This window comes from Varroa jacobsoni, unplaced genomic scaffold, assembly GCF_002532875.2.
Source record: "Varroa jacobsoni isolate VJ856 unplaced genomic scaffold, vjacob_1.0 scaffold_767, whole genome shotgun sequence".
Taxonomy (NCBI): Eukaryota; Metazoa; Arthropoda; class Arachnida; order Mesostigmata; family Varroidae; genus Varroa; species Varroa jacobsoni.
The window spans coordinates 304,986-324,768 of NW_019213669.1; the positions used below are offsets into that span (position 1 = coordinate 304,986).

General features: G+C 37.8%; 1 protein-coding gene across 10 annotated transcripts in view; it reads left to right on the top strand.

Moving 5' to 3' along the window:
* Positions 1-19,783, top strand: part of LOC111263465 (RYamide receptor) — a 154,247-nt gene that overhangs the window by 24,238 nt on the left and 110,226 nt on the right. For 7 of the 10 annotated variants that reach the window (XR_015312306.1, XR_002682249.2, XR_015312305.1 and 4 more), the window contains one exon: positions 2,899-3,049. The exons of 1 other annotated variant lie outside the window; for it this stretch is intronic. The gene's annotated coding sequence lies outside the window, so the exon portion shown is untranslated. Of the gene's footprint in view, positions 1-2,898; positions 3,050-14,938; positions 15,017-19,783 lie in introns of all 10 variants that reach the window. 2 more of the 10 variants (XM_086969629.1, XM_086969633.1) reach the window with 2 other exon arrangements.

A 19,783-nucleotide genomic window follows, 5' to 3' on the forward strand; every position in this document is an offset into this window, starting at 1 on the left:
TCTATATACAAGAATACACCACATTTAAAGTCGAGAGTATAGGTTGTTAATAAAATATAGTTGGTCTTATTTTTCTTGGCTTTCTTGGCCGGCCCTCGGCTATGATACCTTACGACTCTAAAATCTTTTTGGACACTACCACGGAAGCCGTAAGGTAAGCACAGTTGGTCTTCATATGTGTCTCTTTAGTACCATACTATTGTGTCTTTGCTGTGAAGAAAATGTTTGGCACAGATGTCACGATTCCAACATGTTACCTACATAAAACTGCTATGTGGTAGCAGGCTCACTATATCCTTAGCCATTGTTTAGTAAATAGGGCTTTGAGCAAATGAGTGACAGACAGCTATAGATAGACCAGATGATTTGAACCGCAAACAAACAATTTGCTCTCTAGTCAAACACCAGTACGTGACCCATAGATGTGAAAGATTTGCATCAAGACCATCTCAAGCCTGTCTTATCCCAAATAAAAAAAAGAATCGACCTTTCTGCTGCAACGAAATATCATATGCCTTGGCAGGTTCCTGCCCGTTCAAGCCACCATTCCACATTTTCTGTTTCGGAAAGATATCTTAAAGTGGATGCACAAAATGTATGGACTCTGCGTTGTTTTTTTGTTCGAAATATCTTCAATCTTGATCTTTTTACTAACTAAACATGCACAGCCAACTATAGGTGAGAGGCAAGTTAAACCGCAATAATGGTCATCTTAAAGATAATCATTTCAATCAAACATAATTAGTTTTGAGTGGACCAGATGCCCTAGAGGAACAAAAAGTGGACGCTTAAACTGCTAACCTGGCGAATTTTATCTGAATTAATTCGGCAAAAGATGCTGGGGAAACAGTCTTAGAGCGGAGCGGTTTGAACGGCAATGCTTCGTGTAGCCGTTAAAATTGTCTGAAGTGGCGAAAGTTTGTATTCTAAATAGTGCTAGCAGTAATTTGGGGACAAATTGTTCAAAATGGTCATTACCATCACTTGGAATTACAACTACATGTACTACTACTACTACTAAAATTACAATTATATGTAATACACGTAATTGTGCTATTTTTTTGGACAGGAGTGCTTCTTCTATCCTCTAAGGCAAGAGCCTTACTTAGAGAGGAACTTACCTTGAACATTACTATTAACGCTATTTGAAGTATAATAATCTTTCTTTGTTTCAGATAGTAGTTATGGCTATATGAAGTGTTGCCAATTTTTTGTGCAATGCCTTTCGCAATTTGTCAAATTACCAGGTAAAATTTACTAAGTCAGCAGTTTATGGCGTTTACGCTTTAACTCGCTGCTCAGATGGAAACGCTTTAATCATTAGAAGAAGTCTTGAAAACTTTGGAAGTTTTGCTATATTTGTATTAGATCAAATCGTAGCTACACCTATTATACGGATAAGGAAGTATAGATACGTAGCTTAAAAGACATGTGGCCTTCATATGGAGATAATTTTATTTGTCAAGTGTTCTGGTAATATCAATTTGCGAGTGTCGCTGGCGCCCATCCATGGCAGTGTTTCTTTAAAAAAAAAAACTGAAGATTGAATCGTCATTAAGTCTTTGCGTTTGAAATCCAATACACCTACGCAAATTTAAACCGAGATGAACGTTGTTTACGGGGGTTCTCTATTATCGTTTACCGCCTCGAAATTTTAGGCGGATGGATTCAAAGGTGATTATAGATTGACGATCGTCGTTGTGGGACAAGTACAATCTGTAACAACTATCGATAACATCAGATAAGTTCACCGTAAGATAAGACCGATAAGACTGGTACTAGGCGGCTAGGTTAGAAAGTTAGCAAAAACCGTGGCAATCTGGAAAAAAAAAAAATTGTTCATCATATACTACCTAAAACTGTGAGCATGAAAGAGTTAACCGTATGTTAAGACAAAACACCATCTTAAACTTCAATAGTCACCACAGTGAAAATTCTCAAATTAGGGCCTGAGTCAGTTAGTTGACCGTTTACCGTATTCGTCAGGTCTAGCATTTAGGCATGTTTTTCTGCTTTTTAAGCTCACAGTCTAAGCTCACACAGAGAACAGAGAGTTCCATCCGATAAGAAGGCCATCACATTCATAAATACGTGTTTTGCAGGCCAACATGCCAACTACTGCTGGGACGGATTAAAAAGGTGGAAGCATCATTGGAAAAGTGTATGGACTTACAACTAAGACTACGTTAAAAAATAAAACAGCATTCAACAAAAACAAAGTTATTTTTGCAATAAGCTAAAAACTCTTCGGACTGGCTATACATGTGTAGACAGCAAGATTGGTGAATATGTATCGTATGTGTTGCGGTGGCCAAAGACTTATTATTATTATTATTGGTGCCTTTTAGAAAAAGAAAATTTTAATACCCCGATATGTTTGATACACAGACTACAGATTCGACTGCGCAAGAGTTGATCGAAGTAAACTAAAATTTTTTTCTTTTTTTTACCACTTATGGCGAGTACTATGCCAAGATATTCAAAGATTTTGTGGTGCTTACACGTTTATCTGTCCTATTATAGATATACGTGTGCCTTCTTGGGACAAGAGGGTTAGCCTTTATATTTTTAAGTGACTCGAGCTAGCAAAAATGACCCATAATTATACTACGTCCTCTCATAGTAAAAAGCTTCGTCAATGATCATCCTGGTAGTAACAGGACATGTAAATACGATTATTCGTCAATTATCCTGACACTGATTGGCGAGCAGGCAGCGCACTTTAGAAAGTAACGTGGTTGAGCTCATTGCTTAATTAAAGTTATCACAAATGATGGTGTTTAAGCAAGTGTGGCTCTTAATGAGTGATTTTCTACAATTTGCAAGGACCCAATGGAAGCGTTTATTCAATTTTATTGGAAGTGTTTATTAAATTAAGGTGGTTCTTCTCTATTTTAGAAATCATGGATGTGATATCGCTGGTGTCATTCTTGGATGTTCGTACATAGGGTCCGCTCTTTACTAAATCACATCAAATCATGTGAAAGATGGATGTAGCATTCTTGGAAATTCCAACACCTGACTGATACTTCCTTATGGCCACTCCCAAGTAAGTGCTTGCTGTTCGATACCAGATGTTCGTTCGTTCGCAAAGAATCGACTACTTTCGATATACATTTGGATGGCAACTCCGAATTTAGTTCTTATAAGAGAAACAAATAAAAAATAATAATTAATAATAGAAAAATCCCAAAATATGCACCATCCTAAATATAAATATAATACTGAAACGCAAATGTAAAAAAAGCTGCGATTGAGTGGGTGTTTTCAACTAGGTTACAGCATGTCTTAATTACGTGAAATCGAGAAAAAATGAAGGGACGTACAAGTACAACAGAGATGAAAAACTCAGTCATACATAAAATAAGGTAGGCTTAAATTCATTTTGACTTCTACTAACTTGTCAGCTAATCAGTTTCTGGGCCATATTGGGTGACATTTATTAAGATCGAAGCACGGTCGTCTGCTCATTTGTCTGTTTTTTGTGCTGTCTGAAATAACACTTAACGGCAGCACCGGACGTGAAAGTCTGTGATGTGCTTTTGCGATTTCTTATTATCGTTGTGTCAAAACAAAGCAAAGTATTCAGACCTTAAATCTTTGCAGTAAATTGTATGTACTTGATTACAAAGTTGACTTTTTTACCTCTGGCCGTTGTAAGCCTAAGTTACCCACCCTCGCTGTAAATATTTGTAAATGAATGCAATATATGTCTGACACATTGTAAATCCATTCGGTTTATTAATTTTTTGCACAGTTTTGCTTGGGGTTGCAAAATCTAAGCCATTTGAAAGGCTAAACAGATGTTAAAATTTTTTTTGCGACAGCAGCCATCACTTTCTTACAAACGCCAAATTCAAGTTATTAAAAAACCTGAACCGCAACGTATTTCGGCGGCAGAGCGCCAACCTTTGTTAATAAAAGACTTCAGCTGTATTTGCTCTCCCAGACTGCATATCACAGAAAAATATCTGTCCTTTTCCAGTCGCCGCCTGTAGCAGCGCAGGCAAACCCTAATTTATCAATCGCGTCTGTTGATGGCCTTGCCTTAGAAACGAATACTTTCCTTTGACTCAGTAAAAGTCGTACACTTAATATAAAAATGTCGCGATTACTTTACGGATCTTAAGTGACGCTTATAATAGCAATGATTATTCTTAGTATTTATATTTTAAAAAATTATCTTTAGTACGATAAGGTAAAGGAATACTGCATATGTTGGAATTTAGCTAATCAAATCCTAACATCCCATTTGAGTAATTTTACAAATTCTCTACTCTGTTGTCATAATATATTAATTTATTGTCAGTTCGACGTGACACTGATACGATCTTCAGGTAAAAATACATGCACTTAGTGCATACCACACGATTATATTATTCATTAGTGTTCAGCACACGATTTTGCACATATTGATGAAACATGTAAAAACAGATCTAGTTTATATATATGAACTTCTACAGAATCAATATAGTTCAGCATTAAGAACACAAGTTATTTGATATGTCAGTGACGTTATTTAGCAACTTATTCGTTAAAAAACACTATTGCATGCAGCGTGTTTACTGCTACCCTGTTTCAATTAGCCACAGCTGTCTTCCTTATACGCGCCATCACCAATATCTTCGCTTTTTTTTTGCCATAATATATCTTCGGCGCCCTTCTGGCACGACGGAAATCGGATAACTTCGTACCGTCGCTCACTGCATTTGCCTAGTTACACTCTTTCGTTGATTACTCATTTCCGCACGCTAATAATGCTTCACCTTCGAGCTTACGCTTTGCTTCAGCGCCACCTATCACGTAGACGACGCCGTTGGTTGGTTGGTTTAAATTTTTTTCATGCCCAACGTTACTTATTATATATATATATAATCAGTAACGTTGATATATATATATTATATCCTCGGAATCATCTAGTTTTAGGAACAGCATTACAAACTTGAGAGTATAGCCAGAGTGGATTCTGCTGAGAGTGGGGTTTTTCCTACAGACCTACGAAACGGTACGGCAACCATTCAAGCAATTACGAACCTTAATAATTTTACCTTACCTTGTCTTTGTTAATAGTCTACTTTCCCTTCTTTTCTGAGTGTTACTATCTAGTAATGATACTTTGTCAATGCTGAGATTTGAACCAACGTGGCAGAGTGTTTTTAGTTACAGTTACTATAGCAACACACTCAAAAGGACGCACATTAGACACCCACACCGCGCTGCCTTTGATAGTACAAAACCGTGCGGTTTTGGCAGGTCAGTTCTAAACCCTTTTAGTTCGGTAGCTTTTACGAGTTTTGTCGGACGTCGGTTTTGCCGTTGTTATCAAATTCTATATGAGCATGTTATTGGTCGCAAATTGAAATGTCTGTGCTAGCGGTTAGAGAATTCATCCTTAACCGTGTTCGATATGGCAGCTATCAATTATTTATTTTCTTAGCCGTTTACTAATACATATATTCATATTTAGTATACATACCGACAGGGATTAAAGAGAGCAAAGCGAAGTTTTTACATGATAAAAACGATCGCATTTTTTTATGTTTTTGATCAACAAATCGCGCATAAGGCGGATGTTCAGTTTCAAGATCATTTAAACCAGTCAATAAACAATTTTATGTCCAAAAAGTTCGTCACATATAGTCACGTGCTAAACCGCTTCCCGAAAGCTTAAATGCGATTCTGCGCCGCTCTTTCCAACAGTGTGTGTATATCTTCCTACATCTGAGAAACTAAATGTTGACTGGAACAAGATGAGTTCGCAGGCTCCCTCGTACTAATCGTACGCTTTTGTTTTCGTTCAAACTAACACACCACGGATTTTTTGGGTAATTTAGCACAAGGCATTTGTTTGCCAACACAAAATATGAGGCAAATTTTTTTATTCGATATTTAGTTTAAAAAAGGGTATTCTTAAAGAAGGTATAATATACGTATCTCTTACGTGGACTTCTTAAATGAATAATTCTAGACGCTCAATTGACAGGGCGGATATAAAAATGTTGTTTTCAATTTGTTTCCTTATACTTTTGGCAATAGGTAAGCGATAAGCGACGTCCTGTGCAACACTGTTTGATGCATTTGTCACATGGGTCACGAAAAGTAAGCAGAAATAAAAGGTGGATATTACTAAGCTTTCAACAGCCAGTTAAGAAGAACAACATCATTATTTCTTTCTCTATCCAAAGGATAGGAAATTCGAAAAGTTTAACAAATAAATGACTGAGAAGGTGGAATATAGCATTAGAAAGGTAACAGAAGATTTTCCCCTTTTTGATCAGACTTAGGGATGACGACTTCAGTCTACACATGACGGCTACCTTACTGTTAAGTAACCTCTTGAAGAAATGGCTACTTTGTTCAAGTCTTCTTAGCTGTAATTCTACTGCAGTTTGTAGCACCAATGCGGTCAACTAATTTCTTATACAATAGTGCTTTACGATTTTTGTTTTTATCTAATTTATTTATTTGTATTTAACTACCATCACTAAGCAACTATCTATTTCCGTGAACAATAGGACATGACAATAGGAATGCGATGTTAACAGATTGTACTATGTGATACGTTACGTGCGGGAAAATGTTTTATACGAAAAAGAGCAACGAAAGAAAAAATTTAGTATTGTTTTTACGACGATGCAGCACAAGACAGTAATTTTTTTCGGAGATGCTACAGAATTTTTCTTTAGCAGCACAAAGTATGCGTGAAAAATTTTGCTTACAAAATTTCTTAGACGTATTTATCTTACATCAAATGTGCGAAATAAGAAAGTAAAACGTTCACATTTTAGGCAATCACAAAAGAGGAAAATTCTTTTCTATGCCATGTCGTGCCCTTCGGGCACGTCGACGATCCATGAAGCCTATTTGTTCTTTTTAGTAGAAAAGGGCGCAGAACACCGTCAACGAAAAATTTCACAGCGGCATTGTTATCAAGACTGTGGTGAGTAAGCGCATGAAGTTAAGTTGTAAACATCTTACCTCACGCCAACACAGGCCAGCAGTGGCCAATACCAGGCAGTAGTATGCCCGTCACCGAGCCGCTGTCTCCAACAATCTAATAAAGGTTAGCTGTATTTGAAAAGTTAATTTCGAAGTATCGGTAAAACTCAATTCGAGCATTTTTCATCCATTGAACTCTTTTAGTGTACATGACGTGCGTCGTATTTTATCTAGCCTCTTACTGAGCTAGTAATCATGATATTATTTTTCCTAAGAAATATAATCAGATGCATAAAATGGACACACATGGACAACGCGACAACGAGCAGAACTATCAAATTAAGTAGATCACAGACTAACAAGAAGATATACAATTCGGTAGAACCTAAAAGTCAGATATCCGAAATATTGACTGAGCACTGGTTCTATCGAATCAAGTGACGAAAGGCGCAAGTAAACATATAGAACCGCTCACACTTTAGGATACGAGTCCTGAAAGCTATATTTGTTAAGCTAATGTCATATAACATACATTAAACAAGGATTCTATTGAACCCTTGAATATTTGAGGCACTACCTACCAGTTTGACTTATCGTACTTCTCGATGCAACTATCTGTGAAAATTGCTTCAATAACTGCAACACTATTCGAGCTCGACACCTCTTTAGCAATTCAGTGTTTAGTGGTGAACTAAGGATTTGCTAAAATACGTGACCTTTACGTGTCAACGTCAATTAAATGGCACTTTTTTTATATTGCTATTATATATATTATTTATATATATATATATATATATATATATATATAATAGCAATACTTATAGGTATTGCTTTATGTTTAGGAAAAAGATTGTATGTTCAACAAGTCGGATCCCTTTTATGCCTCCTTCTCCTTTCCAGCAACCTCGTTGTCTGACCCAGAACTACCGATAGCAATGAAAGTCCAGAGTGAAACCTTCTTATTAAGGAGCTCGTCATAAAAAAATAGATATTTTTAAAATGATCCAACAATGGCCGCAACTTTTGCTAAAAAAATGGTGATAGGGTAACGGCGATATCTGTGCATTCAGTGCAGTCTAAAATGGTTTCTACTGGATATATAGATATATCCCTAGACGTAGACATTACGAAGCACTAAACTTCACAAAGTTCCATTTTGACAACTTTCTTTGTTCAGTGTCATGCAATTAATACCGGTTCAAAGACGTAGTCCTTAGGCAGTCGTTTTATAAAGTATTTTTTACAAATATTATGTAATTCCGGGCTAATCTTCAGTTCTACATTTATGTAGATGTGTTTTCGATACTGCTTCGGTTTGTTGAACGTATCAACAAGCCTATAGAGCGGTGGAGTGACTGTATAGGCAGGCTTTGCAAACGTAATCCGTAACAACGTGGAGTCAGCCAAGGCTAGTATATGAGATCCACCGTCATAATGGTAGAATTTCAAATACACAGTCCTTAAGTTAAGAGCTTTGTGTAATCCACAGCTATAAAAATATAGCTAAAACGTTCTCCAGTTTTACTCGAGCTGGTATGCGTGGAGCCTTTAATAGCTGCTCGCTCGTTTACAATAATTGTCCTAGAATTGCCAGTTGTTTTATCTGAATACTCATAAGCTGATTCGCTAATTTCATATCGAAGGGTAAATGATGTACCTATACAGTAGGCCTACCATTTTATCCTTAAATTGCTACTCTGGAACTAATAGATGATGGATGTCTTGTTCAAATGAGGGCATTACAACGGACACAGAAAATGGTTAACCATTTGTTGCCGGCGAATAGACTGTTATATTTCATTCTCATCTGTGTGCATTAGTCAAAACTGACTAGTTACAGGGCATCGTTGAAGATGTACAACTTTAAGGTCGAGCCGCACATGCTTATTTAGAATTATTTATAGAATTTATTATAGATAAATTTGCCTAAATGATTCGTAATTGATGAAACATGAATTATTTCAGGCCATTTTTTGAAGTGTACTTTTTTGCGGAGGGCAGTTTCTTCCCCTATATGAGGATGTGGTGCTACCCTAATCCTAATGCTAAATATATTTGTTACAGCTCATTTACAGCTGGTGGCATTCCTTTGCCTTTCCTATGTTATTATGTATTTCTTCATGTTTGCTCTTTTTAGATGTTTTTCTTCTTTCGCAAGGATCTCTTATCTCTTACAAATATCTGTTAGAAAGTTGTGAAATCTATCATAACAGACATTCCTGCAATCAAACCAGCCTGGGTCGTGGGCTAAGTTTGCAGTTGTGGATTTGCTATTATGGTCCAAAAAATGCCATAGTTACCTAATGTATCCTTTTTGGCAAGAAAAGACGCAACATAAATGACACTTTCGAGGCAAAATGCAGACCTTATAATTCGCAAAAAGACGATGACCCTTGGAATACATTTAAGACATATAATACATTCGAAAGCGAAAACAGACAGCTAACCGCTGCTGCTAACCTTTCAATCGCCTGGTATATCTAATTTGCTAACTGAACATCATTTTTTATGGAGCACTGTGAAAAAATTTGATGAGACCACAATTGCAGAGAAACGTCTTGCGCAGCGCACACTAAACCCAATGAAGGCAACTAAACACAATGAAGGCTGCAGACTAACGTGCACGGGAGGTAAGACCCTGAAGTAATGTCAGACAACGATTTTCCTCTCCTTTTCCCATAGAAGGATAGTATGGAGGAGTTGCGATTTTTGTGCGTGAAATTTCGACGCTATAAATACTTCAGCCGTGAAACCGAGTGTACACAATAATGTATTGCTTTTTTTTATGTTAAAAAATCGACACGGGTGCGATGGAATAATAAAAAGTAAGTATTGTACCACTTTAAGTGTCTGGTATTACAGCAATTTTTACTCGCTTGATTTTAGTTATTTCTCGGCTATTGTTTAAGACTTTACTCTTAGTAAGTTATTAATGGCATATAGCTGGTGGGCTTTTGTTGAAAAAGGCAAAGATTGCTTTGGCGTGTCAATCACGTAAGTCAGTCGCTATGTTCAGTAAATATTCTGCCTGAGATCTACATAAGATTCAGTTCATTCACACAAATGTCCTTCTAAGGATACAAGAGTAATCTGTTCTTTCTAATCATTTCATTTTTTTCCTTGAATGATCGAGCCATTCTATGGTCAGCACCTATTCAAAATGGAATAATTCTTCCGGTTATGAGCTTCTATGGAGAGGTTTATTTTCGTGACATCTGAACAAACGTGGGGAACCAATGCTTTGAAATTCCCCATTTACGCAGCAATTCGCAACTCTTCGTGGAAGCTGTAAAAAATATAGCAAAATGTACGACATTCAAATTTTATTAACTCAAACTGAGTTATTTGTGTATTTGAAAAAAAATACTTTTAAATATAATCAGCTTTTATTAGTTTATATATTACTTATCATCATGCGATGAACGTAAAAATTGTGCGTAAAAGATAAACCGATTTGTTTGGATCTAAGAAGTTAAAAAAACGCCCTATTTTTTTCGGTTACAAGCACACCTGCGACATGCTCTTGCTTGTTTATCTGCTATTCACAGACAAAATTTCCGGTGACGGTGACATTGTAACATACTTGCTTATAAGGCTTTTTTTTTTCTTTTTTAAAGTATTTGAGTAATTTTTAGTTACAGTAACCAGATGCCTTTAAAACCACCTGTTTCATATAAGATGATTCACATCAGGTCTACATTGGCGTCACTTCAAAACTGAAATTGGGCTGTAGTAGACAAGTAAAATTTGCCTGAAATGTCTTTATTCAAATTTAAGCTAGAGCACTATGAAAATGAGTGAAATTTCTGCGAGAAGTCACTTTATTTTTTAATTTTATGACGATGGTGACACGAACGATGCCAAGGCCGATAAAAGATATATGTTGTATATGCTTCAGATGCCTTAACGGAGAAAATTAGCTAAAGATGGTTATGTCATCTTCATTTTGGAAATTTCGATGCGAAGTATATTTGTTGTTGTCGTCGTCGTCGTCTGCTAATGACGGAAAAATGTTGATCCAATTATTGTAAAACCGACACAAGTCGCCATGGTGACGCGAAACACGTAAAGGTCCACTATCAGATACGTTTAGACGATTTGCAGAAAGATGATTATAAGAAAAAGAGCAGTACGAATGGGCATAAAAGATCTGCATAATCGTATTTTCATTTGTAAAACTTTACAGAAAGTCAATGAAATCGAGACATCCCTAAAGAGGTTGATCACGAGTGATAAAACGCACCACATATGACAATAATGTGTTCCGTAAGTTATGACGAAACTATGTCGAAAGCAATAGTATGCTTTTTGTGGGAATACACAGAAATCGTGCATAATGAGTTACTCTCAACAGCTAACCAGGCTAGTATTAGCCATTAAGTAAAAATCGACCAGAACAGAAAAGACGTGGTCTTCTACCATGACAATACCGTACCGTATACATTTTTAGCTATTCGGCAAAGGTTGAAAGAACTTGGATGGAAAATATTAATGCACCTGCCGTACAGCCTGAATCTTATACCATCAGACTATATAATCCGTCTCGGTCTTTGTAGAATGGTGGTAATTTAGTTCGGAATTTAAATGAGAGGGATGCAAAAATCGCTTGCTACGATTTTTCGCCAGGAAGCCGCAGGCGTTGTACAGTGACGGAACTGTAGTGTAACCAGAAAAATGGCTAAAAGTTGTCGACCAAAATAATGCGTATATAATGTATTAATGTTATTTTCAAATATAAAAAGGTTTGTTTCCTAGTTTCCCTGAATCACTCGGCCTGGAGGACCGTGATCAGGTTCTCCTTCTTTAGAGATAAGCTTGAGCTCAAGCAAGAGTTCTCAGTGTGCTGCCTTTCTGTTGAACCCAGCCTTTCAAGATCGTCTTTTTTTTTTCGCATAGAATTTGAACCTTCTGTCTTTCTTTGGCCTTTCTTTCTTAATTTAGGTTTCTTTTGTTTTTGGAATTACATATACAAGGACCGAAATTCTTTCTATCAACGATCAATGCCTGATTCCAATATTGGCTTGAACGTCGCATGCCTGATGTAACAGTTTCCAGTAGACAAACGTATATATTGCAATGTAGGAAATTGTAGGAAAAGCCCATCCCACTCTGGTGGAATAACCCTGAAAAATGCCATACCTCGTAAGCGATTATGTTAGGTAATATGTGAATCCTGTGTTGGATCGGTCAACTAATTTTTTCAATACTGGAGATTATATTTCTGATGCCTCAGCGGCATGTCTTAGGATTTTAAGCATAGCAGGCACGTAAGATATCTTTCCCCAGGGTCTCCTTAGTTTCCAGAAGGCTTTATGCTTTGCTTCGCTTTAAGATTTTATGATATTAAGCTCAGTGGCACAAACATAGTCTGGCTATTAACCATCCAGTAGATTTATGATCTCTAACGCTGAAACCAGGGCGTCTCTGCACCCCGCGAAGAAATGTTTTTGTCAAAGAACAATTAGAATATGGTCTAATACAGATTCTTGCCTTTAAGAAACCAATGGAATTTACTACGGATATAAGAAATGTTGTGTTCTTTTTTATGTTAGGCATAATTCTAGCAATTCCAGGAGTAATATTGATTATTTTTGCGGTAACGGTTCTTAGGCCAGCTTGCATAACTTAGTCAAAATGGATGCCGGGATATTTTTCTTGCTTTACCATTATTGTTAATTTTGCTGGGATTGTAAGTTCAATCTTGGAATATTTCTTTTTCCAAATCAGCAGAACTGATCCTGACTGGGAAAAGTTTATTACATATAAGGCACGTGAGATAGTCGAGGTTTGGAATCGTACGTAAATACATGTAGCCAGCCGTCTAGAGCAATACTTAAGATCAAAACCGGACGTGAGATCAGGTACTTTCAGGCCTAACTTCAGAGCATTCAAACATGTGTTTCGTATTTTTCAAGAGCTTTTAACTGAGTAGCTTTCTTCCGTCAGCTTATTTGGCGAACGAATATGGGGTTCCGAAGAACGTGCATTATGGTGGCAGTTGTGGTGAAATTAAGTACAAGTGGTATCAACGTTACAGATATGACTTTCGGATACTCAACGTTGAATGCAAGAGTCATACCGAGAGCTTCGCGATATACGAAAGAACCTTGAAGACAGCGTTAATTTTCGGCGACTTGTCACAGCTGTTACGAACAGAAACAACTCATGCTGAAGTGTCGCCGAATCACCCTTAATGATTGTGCTCTATTGTGAGGAAAAGCAGATCCGTTAATAAGTGCCTGAGAAGATTCTTGACACACAAAAGAGTAGCCGAATTTTCTGCAGCGCTTCGTTGAGACGTGGGTATAAGGATACGACATGGAAAACAATTGTCTGGGTATTGCTTCAAAGCCCAGACCGAAGGAAACTGCGTGATCTAAGTCAGATTCCAAGCGCCTTCTCATTGTCTACATCGACAATCGAGAGTGAATTCTGTATTCATGTCGGATGGTTCTGCTGTAATTAAGGACCTTATTAAGAGGATTGAGTGTTTCTGTTCGTCAAAATGAGCTTGGAGGAAACGATGTGGGTTCTTTATCAAAATAGTGCACAGGCTCGTGCGTTGCTACTTCTATTTTGTTTGTGCGAAGAAAAAACCCAATGCTTGTGTTACTGCAGCCCGATATTTTCCAAATATAATCCGCTGAGACCTCTTTTGTTTTCGAAGGCTCAAAAGTAACTAAAAAGAGCACGTTTTCCGATGTTCAAAGGAGCCAATGCGGAAACGAGAGCAGAGCTGAGTTTTTTTTTGATTTTTGCAATCATGTTTGGAAACTATTTAAGTGATTGACACACGGGCATTAAGTCCAGCGAAGGTTATTGCTAAGAGAAGACCTTGAAGGACGATTGGACAATTTAAATGTGTACTCATCATTCAGAGCTGAATTTTAGAGTGTATAATACACTAGAATTAGATTTTTCTGTCGCAAACTAGTCTTTCTGTCTGAAATCACAAGAACTATCGCTTCTGTAGTACAAATGATGTGGCTGTTTGTATTTACGCTCGCAGTATTCGTAAGGATTCGTTACAACCTCTGTCGTTTTGAAAGACAATGCCTTTAGCCTTTGGGACTAAAGAAGGCTTATTCTTTCCTCTATTGAAGTAAATTCCAACAACTAATCAAAAGGGTAGACTGAATCGCAACCTTGACTTACGACAGCCAATGGGCGAAAGGGAAGAATCGTTTTTGGAAACATTTCTTTTTAGCTACCTGGGCGAAATAAATCAGATGTATTATTTTTGCTCTCGCAAGCATTATCTACTGTGTACGTACATGATAGATCAAACGAAGCACGTCAATGTTCTGTATAAGTGGCAAATCGAACACTTCCGTTCAGAATCTTACCACATCACAGATTTATAACTAGAGTTATTATTCATAAATCAGATAAATATAATAAATAATAAAAATTAGATAAATCAACCGTAGGAATGATCCTTAAGGATCAATTAAAAGAGTTAGAAACGCTGCATCTGTTTGAGTCGTATCACATTTAAAGGTCCCAGTCCAGCAGACCTGTCAAAATCGACTTGAGTGTCTCGTGTGCACATGTGTGCTTCAACTCCAGACGAGCCAGTTTGAATAATGTATAGTTATTATAATTCTCAATAGCTGAAACGCGAATATATGTACTATGCGACAGAACGTGATCCGGACGACGACAGCTACGTGTTTACTTCAATTGTAGTACGTAATGTGATCATAGAACGTGTTTGTAAAAGACCTGAAGAGTATATTAGAAAGCTCTGAAAGCCTCTAATACTGGTGGTACTCAAAAATGGCAGTATCCAAGGCAGCTGCTATGGCTAGTATTTTGCAAGGAATACAACTCTTATCTTTAGTAAAATGGAATACTAACAATTGAACTATAGTACGTCGAAGGAACGCGACTGAATAAAGAGAGAGAGGGAGAATCCTCCATTTGTGTTTACTGCTAGCTTTCAAAGCGTAAGTAAATATAAACATTTTTTAGTTTTCCTTATTAAACGTGTTTTCAGGTAAGAGGAATCATTAGCGGAGAGGCCAAACCGCTTTTACGTATCATACGCTGCCTAATATTATTGTAAAATTAATTAGTAAGTATTTGATTATTTATGCAATATATATGATAACACACTTTTATTTAAGGGTCTTGTCGCAATGGTGCACGTGCTCATATAGCCAGCGTGCTTTTTCGTGCACGCAAGAGACTGTATGAGGGTGTGCCATTCTCACATCATTTTGCGCAATAGATATTGGTAAAATGTTGCCGTAAGATCCGGTAGTTTCGTGTCGAAAATTGCTGTTTTCAAGCTTAGAAAATACCTATTGGTACGCTCAAGCGTGTGCTCATCAGTGACGTTGAATTCAATGTGAACTAGTAGGATTTCTACTTCTGTCTTCTTACACTGAAATGGTAACCTAGGGCATTTTCTGTACGCACCCCTAATGGTGTTAAGCCTTTCAGTTTTCTTGACTATACCTTCAATATATGGGTCTTTTAGAACAAAAGATTTACTTATAGTGATGCATTACGCAAGGACTTATATTGCACCTTGTGTACTTTGGGGTAACTGTCGTGTCGTGACGGATAATTCTTATTGTTTACAAATTGAGTTGGCCAACGGAATCTACATCTGCTATCGGTCCGCTTTAAGGACTCGTCTATTTATTGTGGTATTTGGCAATAACAACCTATCATCGCGTTCGTCAACTTTTGTTTATCGTCTGTATACATTTTTACAAATACCGATTGGATTATTAAAATTGTATACAAAACATACGTGCAAAGCGGGGCTGAAAATTGTACCTAGAAGACAATGGAAAACGGCTTTGACGGTGTTTGGTTAGTTCCCATTAACTCTAATACAGGAAGTCCGGTTGCTAAAAGTATGCTAAATATTTATGCCTTTGTACGATCCACTGCTGTTAACGTTCCGTGAAGCCGCCCAATAGAGCTTAATGCGTCTCCTAAAGTTAGTTTCTTACAAACACGTCGCTTTTGAGTATTCCGATCACCTTAATAGTTTCCCCCTGTAAATACGCGATCTTATGCTACTTACATTTTTTAGTGTTATATGTGGCTGAGATGTATGTTTTCTCATCTGCGAGCGTGTTGAAAGGGACATATTGATCAACTCGCTGGTAAATCAATGACCTCAAGTTTTCGTACATCCCAATAATATAACGTATAATATCGCAATACGACCCATCTGGTTTCATAAAATGTTTTCAACTGCATTAAGTAATTCGTTGTGAAAGCGATGAAAAAGTTTTGGGAAGTCAATAGATTTTTAGTTTAATTTTGGTTGGTAAGTACGATTTATATATTACCCAAATGTTTGTTTTTAAGCGTCAGTCGTCGTTCAGTTGTTACAGCTTCGACAAAAGCTGCAGCAATCGTAAGTTGCAGTTTGATACTTTAGTCCCAGCTAAAGCATAGGTACTGCCCGACTTAGGGTTATCTTAATTAGAAGCTTAGTTTTATTAATGCAAATGCTTTCAACAGGCTATGTCAATTAAGTACAAATAAAACTATACCATTGTCTAGCCTAGCATTGACCCGATAAAGATTTAGTACTGGCTTTGTAAGTTAGCATCCAGCTCAGTATTAGCAACCTTGTATTGAGTGGAGGGAACAATAGTTGAAGAGTGGAACACAAAGAACAGTAAACTACTTAACAATGGGAAAACAAATCACATCTTGGTGATTTCTTAGTTACTAATACTTACTAATAATACGATGTACTGTCTTTCGCTGGTAAGATCTGCAACACGCTTTAAGCTATGTGAAAACACTTAGAAGCAAGTAAAGGTAATAATGGTAATGCGGTTGGAAATTTGAACATTTCCACAAAATAAGTTATAATTTTATGCGATAAAGAGTGTGCTTTCTCGAGCAGAAGATCGACTTAACGTGGCGCATCTTGAAATTCTCTATTTTAGAGCGATGTATAAGATTAAGTTGTCTTTATCGCTAAATAGGACAAAGCCCTACCGCATTGTCGTGCTCAGTGCTATAGAGATATTTATATAAATAAAGGTGTCAACAAAAACTAAGTAATGCATATTTACCAGTGGGCCACTTTCTATTTGTTAAGAGATTACATACGCGATCATCGTTTTATCCTCTAGAGAACAGGGAAGCGTGGATTCCACCATATTGGTGCTTATAATAATGGCAGCGGTTGCTTTATCTAAGACGTCCATGTTGTCCGGTTGGTGCTGCGGTAATAATAGCGTGGTTGCCTTCTAGTTCCTCCTAAACTCCTTGACCTTCTAAAACTAAAAGGTTCGAAACCAGGGCGTAGGCACATCTTGCTTCGTGCTAGAAGTCATCCATCTGAAGGAACGTTAAACAACATTAAGTGGATCTTGAAACATTTAGAACCTTTATGTTGTGTAGCATGCGCAACCTATGTAAGTTCTGACTTTTGTATGGTGTCAATATTATTACAGAAAACCTTATTTTCTGATGAGCATACTCAAAAGCCCGCAAATTGAGATTTTTCTAGGTAGCCTTACGTCTCATGTCGGACTATCTGTTCAATTTAAAAGATATACATTGGTTCAATAGTGTCCCTCTGGTTTAAGACTGACGCCCGGTGTCGCTGTTAGACATTCCATCCATTCAGACTCTCTAGTCTGATTGTCTACGGCCGGAAGGTGTGTCTATGGCCGGGTTCAAACCCGGATCACAACGTGTCCTTAAGATTAGTAGGCAAAAGACCTAATCCCCACTTGCGAAGTGTCTAAAGACTATATAACTAGATTAATCATACACAACGACGTCGAACCATTATTGAGTAAACGACATTTGGTTCCTATTCAAGTTAGATAGGCTCGAGTTTTTATTCAATGTTCGCACAACAGGTGTTCTCTTGAAGAACCCGTACTAGAATTTCCTGAAAAGCTATTCCTATTTAAATAATTTCGAACCTTAACCGTCGCTTCGAAGCCATGCTTCTTTGAGATTTGGAAAGATTTTTGGTTGGATTGCTTTTGTCATGGTCAAGCTATTAAATTGTCCTTTCAACACTTAACACAAAAGTTTTGTCGACTTGAGGTTTTTGGATACGGATTCGTAGCATTCGATGGTGTAGACATGTGCCTTGGGAATCCATTCTACCAAAATGAATAGCAACAACTTGACTGATTATATCCTTGGCGGTAGTGACAAGCGCCTTAGTGGGGATGCGTAAACAGTTAAATTTCAATATTAGAAAAGGTATATAGATGCATTTGAACTATTTCGCGTTATATGGGTTATAAAAATCTTGCTGAGTTCATAGAATGGATTCGACAAATCTGCCAGGGGTCTAAATAACGGTACAAATGGGCCGTAGCGTGTCTCGAGTTCGATTGATTGAGGTGGGCGCTGAAGTCCCCTGCAATAACCACGGGGAAGGCAAAATAACAAAACAGCGTTTCCGGTCCACTAACTAGCTTCTTTAATTGTACGCACGTTGATCTTGAATCAGTCGACTGAGCAAAGGCTGCTATGAGACTTAGTCACTGGTCCACAAAAGGAAATGACATTGTTCCTCACTGGAGTAAGATTTCCTATTTTATAATTGTAGAATACGGGGGCGTCTTTTCTAGGATGGCCTGATTCATTTTTTTCCAGAGTAGAATAGTGTATAAAATAGAAACGTGGTAAATTAAAAAGGCTAGTTTTCTAAATCTCGGTTAGTACGAGTACTTCTATATTCTCTAGGGCTTCTAAGGAGAAGAACGAGAGGGTTGCAGCCTCCTCATAGTTTGTACAATTTTTAGCGTCTCCTAAAAGTTCAACCGCGCTACAAGCTCCGTAATAGTCTTTGCAAGCGTCTGCGGCGATTCAAGGTGTCGCGTACTGGAGCCGGCCGCTCAATCGACAATGCAGCTCGAACCTGCTTCACCAAACTGTCAACTGCTGGGCACAGTCTAATTGTTCGGCTTGGTCCTACCTTTCCTAGCAAGCGTTTTTTAACGGTAGCTTGGTGCGGTGGGGATTGATCCTTTTAAAAATGACTTGGCTAATAGAACGTTCGGCTTTGACAGTCCGATTAAGTTTGTTATCCAAACCCCATTGATGAACGCTACATGAACATCTTCTGATCCCTGCGTTTCTCGACTATAAGATTTTTACATCTAAAGAAAGTCTTATCCTTCTAGCAATAGCAATCCGGCTATTTTACTTTTGTAACTGAACTGTCCGTTTCCGACGACGGGACGCGATGTTCTATAGAACGAAGGAACCGAAAATAGTGCATTGCAATAATCATTTGCCGTTTTGTAGTCCTGGTTGAAGAAGGAATAGAGGGAGAGAACATGAAGTTTGAATTTCGTTTGCAAGCTGATTTGCGTCTCGGAAAAACTCTCAACATTGTGGGCATATCCGTGCAAATACCCCAGCTGGTCCACGGGTATTGTCAACATACTTCACTCACTGGTGCCGCATGAATAATCATTAATGTTTTCTTAAGAAGCGTCTCTATCAGCGCGGGATCCACCGCTAGCGCTGTTCTTCGTAGCGGAGAATAACTTGGGCTGTCCTTTGAAAACGTTTCGTACTCTATTTTCGGGCACCATCACTGCTACACACTTCTGTTTCACTTGACAATTTGGCACCTGCTTTTCGAACTCCATGACTGAATGAAATAGGAATTTCACGAGGCTCATATGTTCAAACATGCCATGAGGTGTTCCGTGGACCAGTCTGATGTGGGCATTGAGTACACCTTACGGCGTCGTTTGCCTGCTGGGGTGATGGTTATATCGCTAGTCCTGCAGGTGACATCTTTCTACCTGCAGGTAAACGTTTCGTTAAAATTCACGCTGCCTAGTTGTGACTGTTGTGATAGGGAATGCGCTTGTTTTCG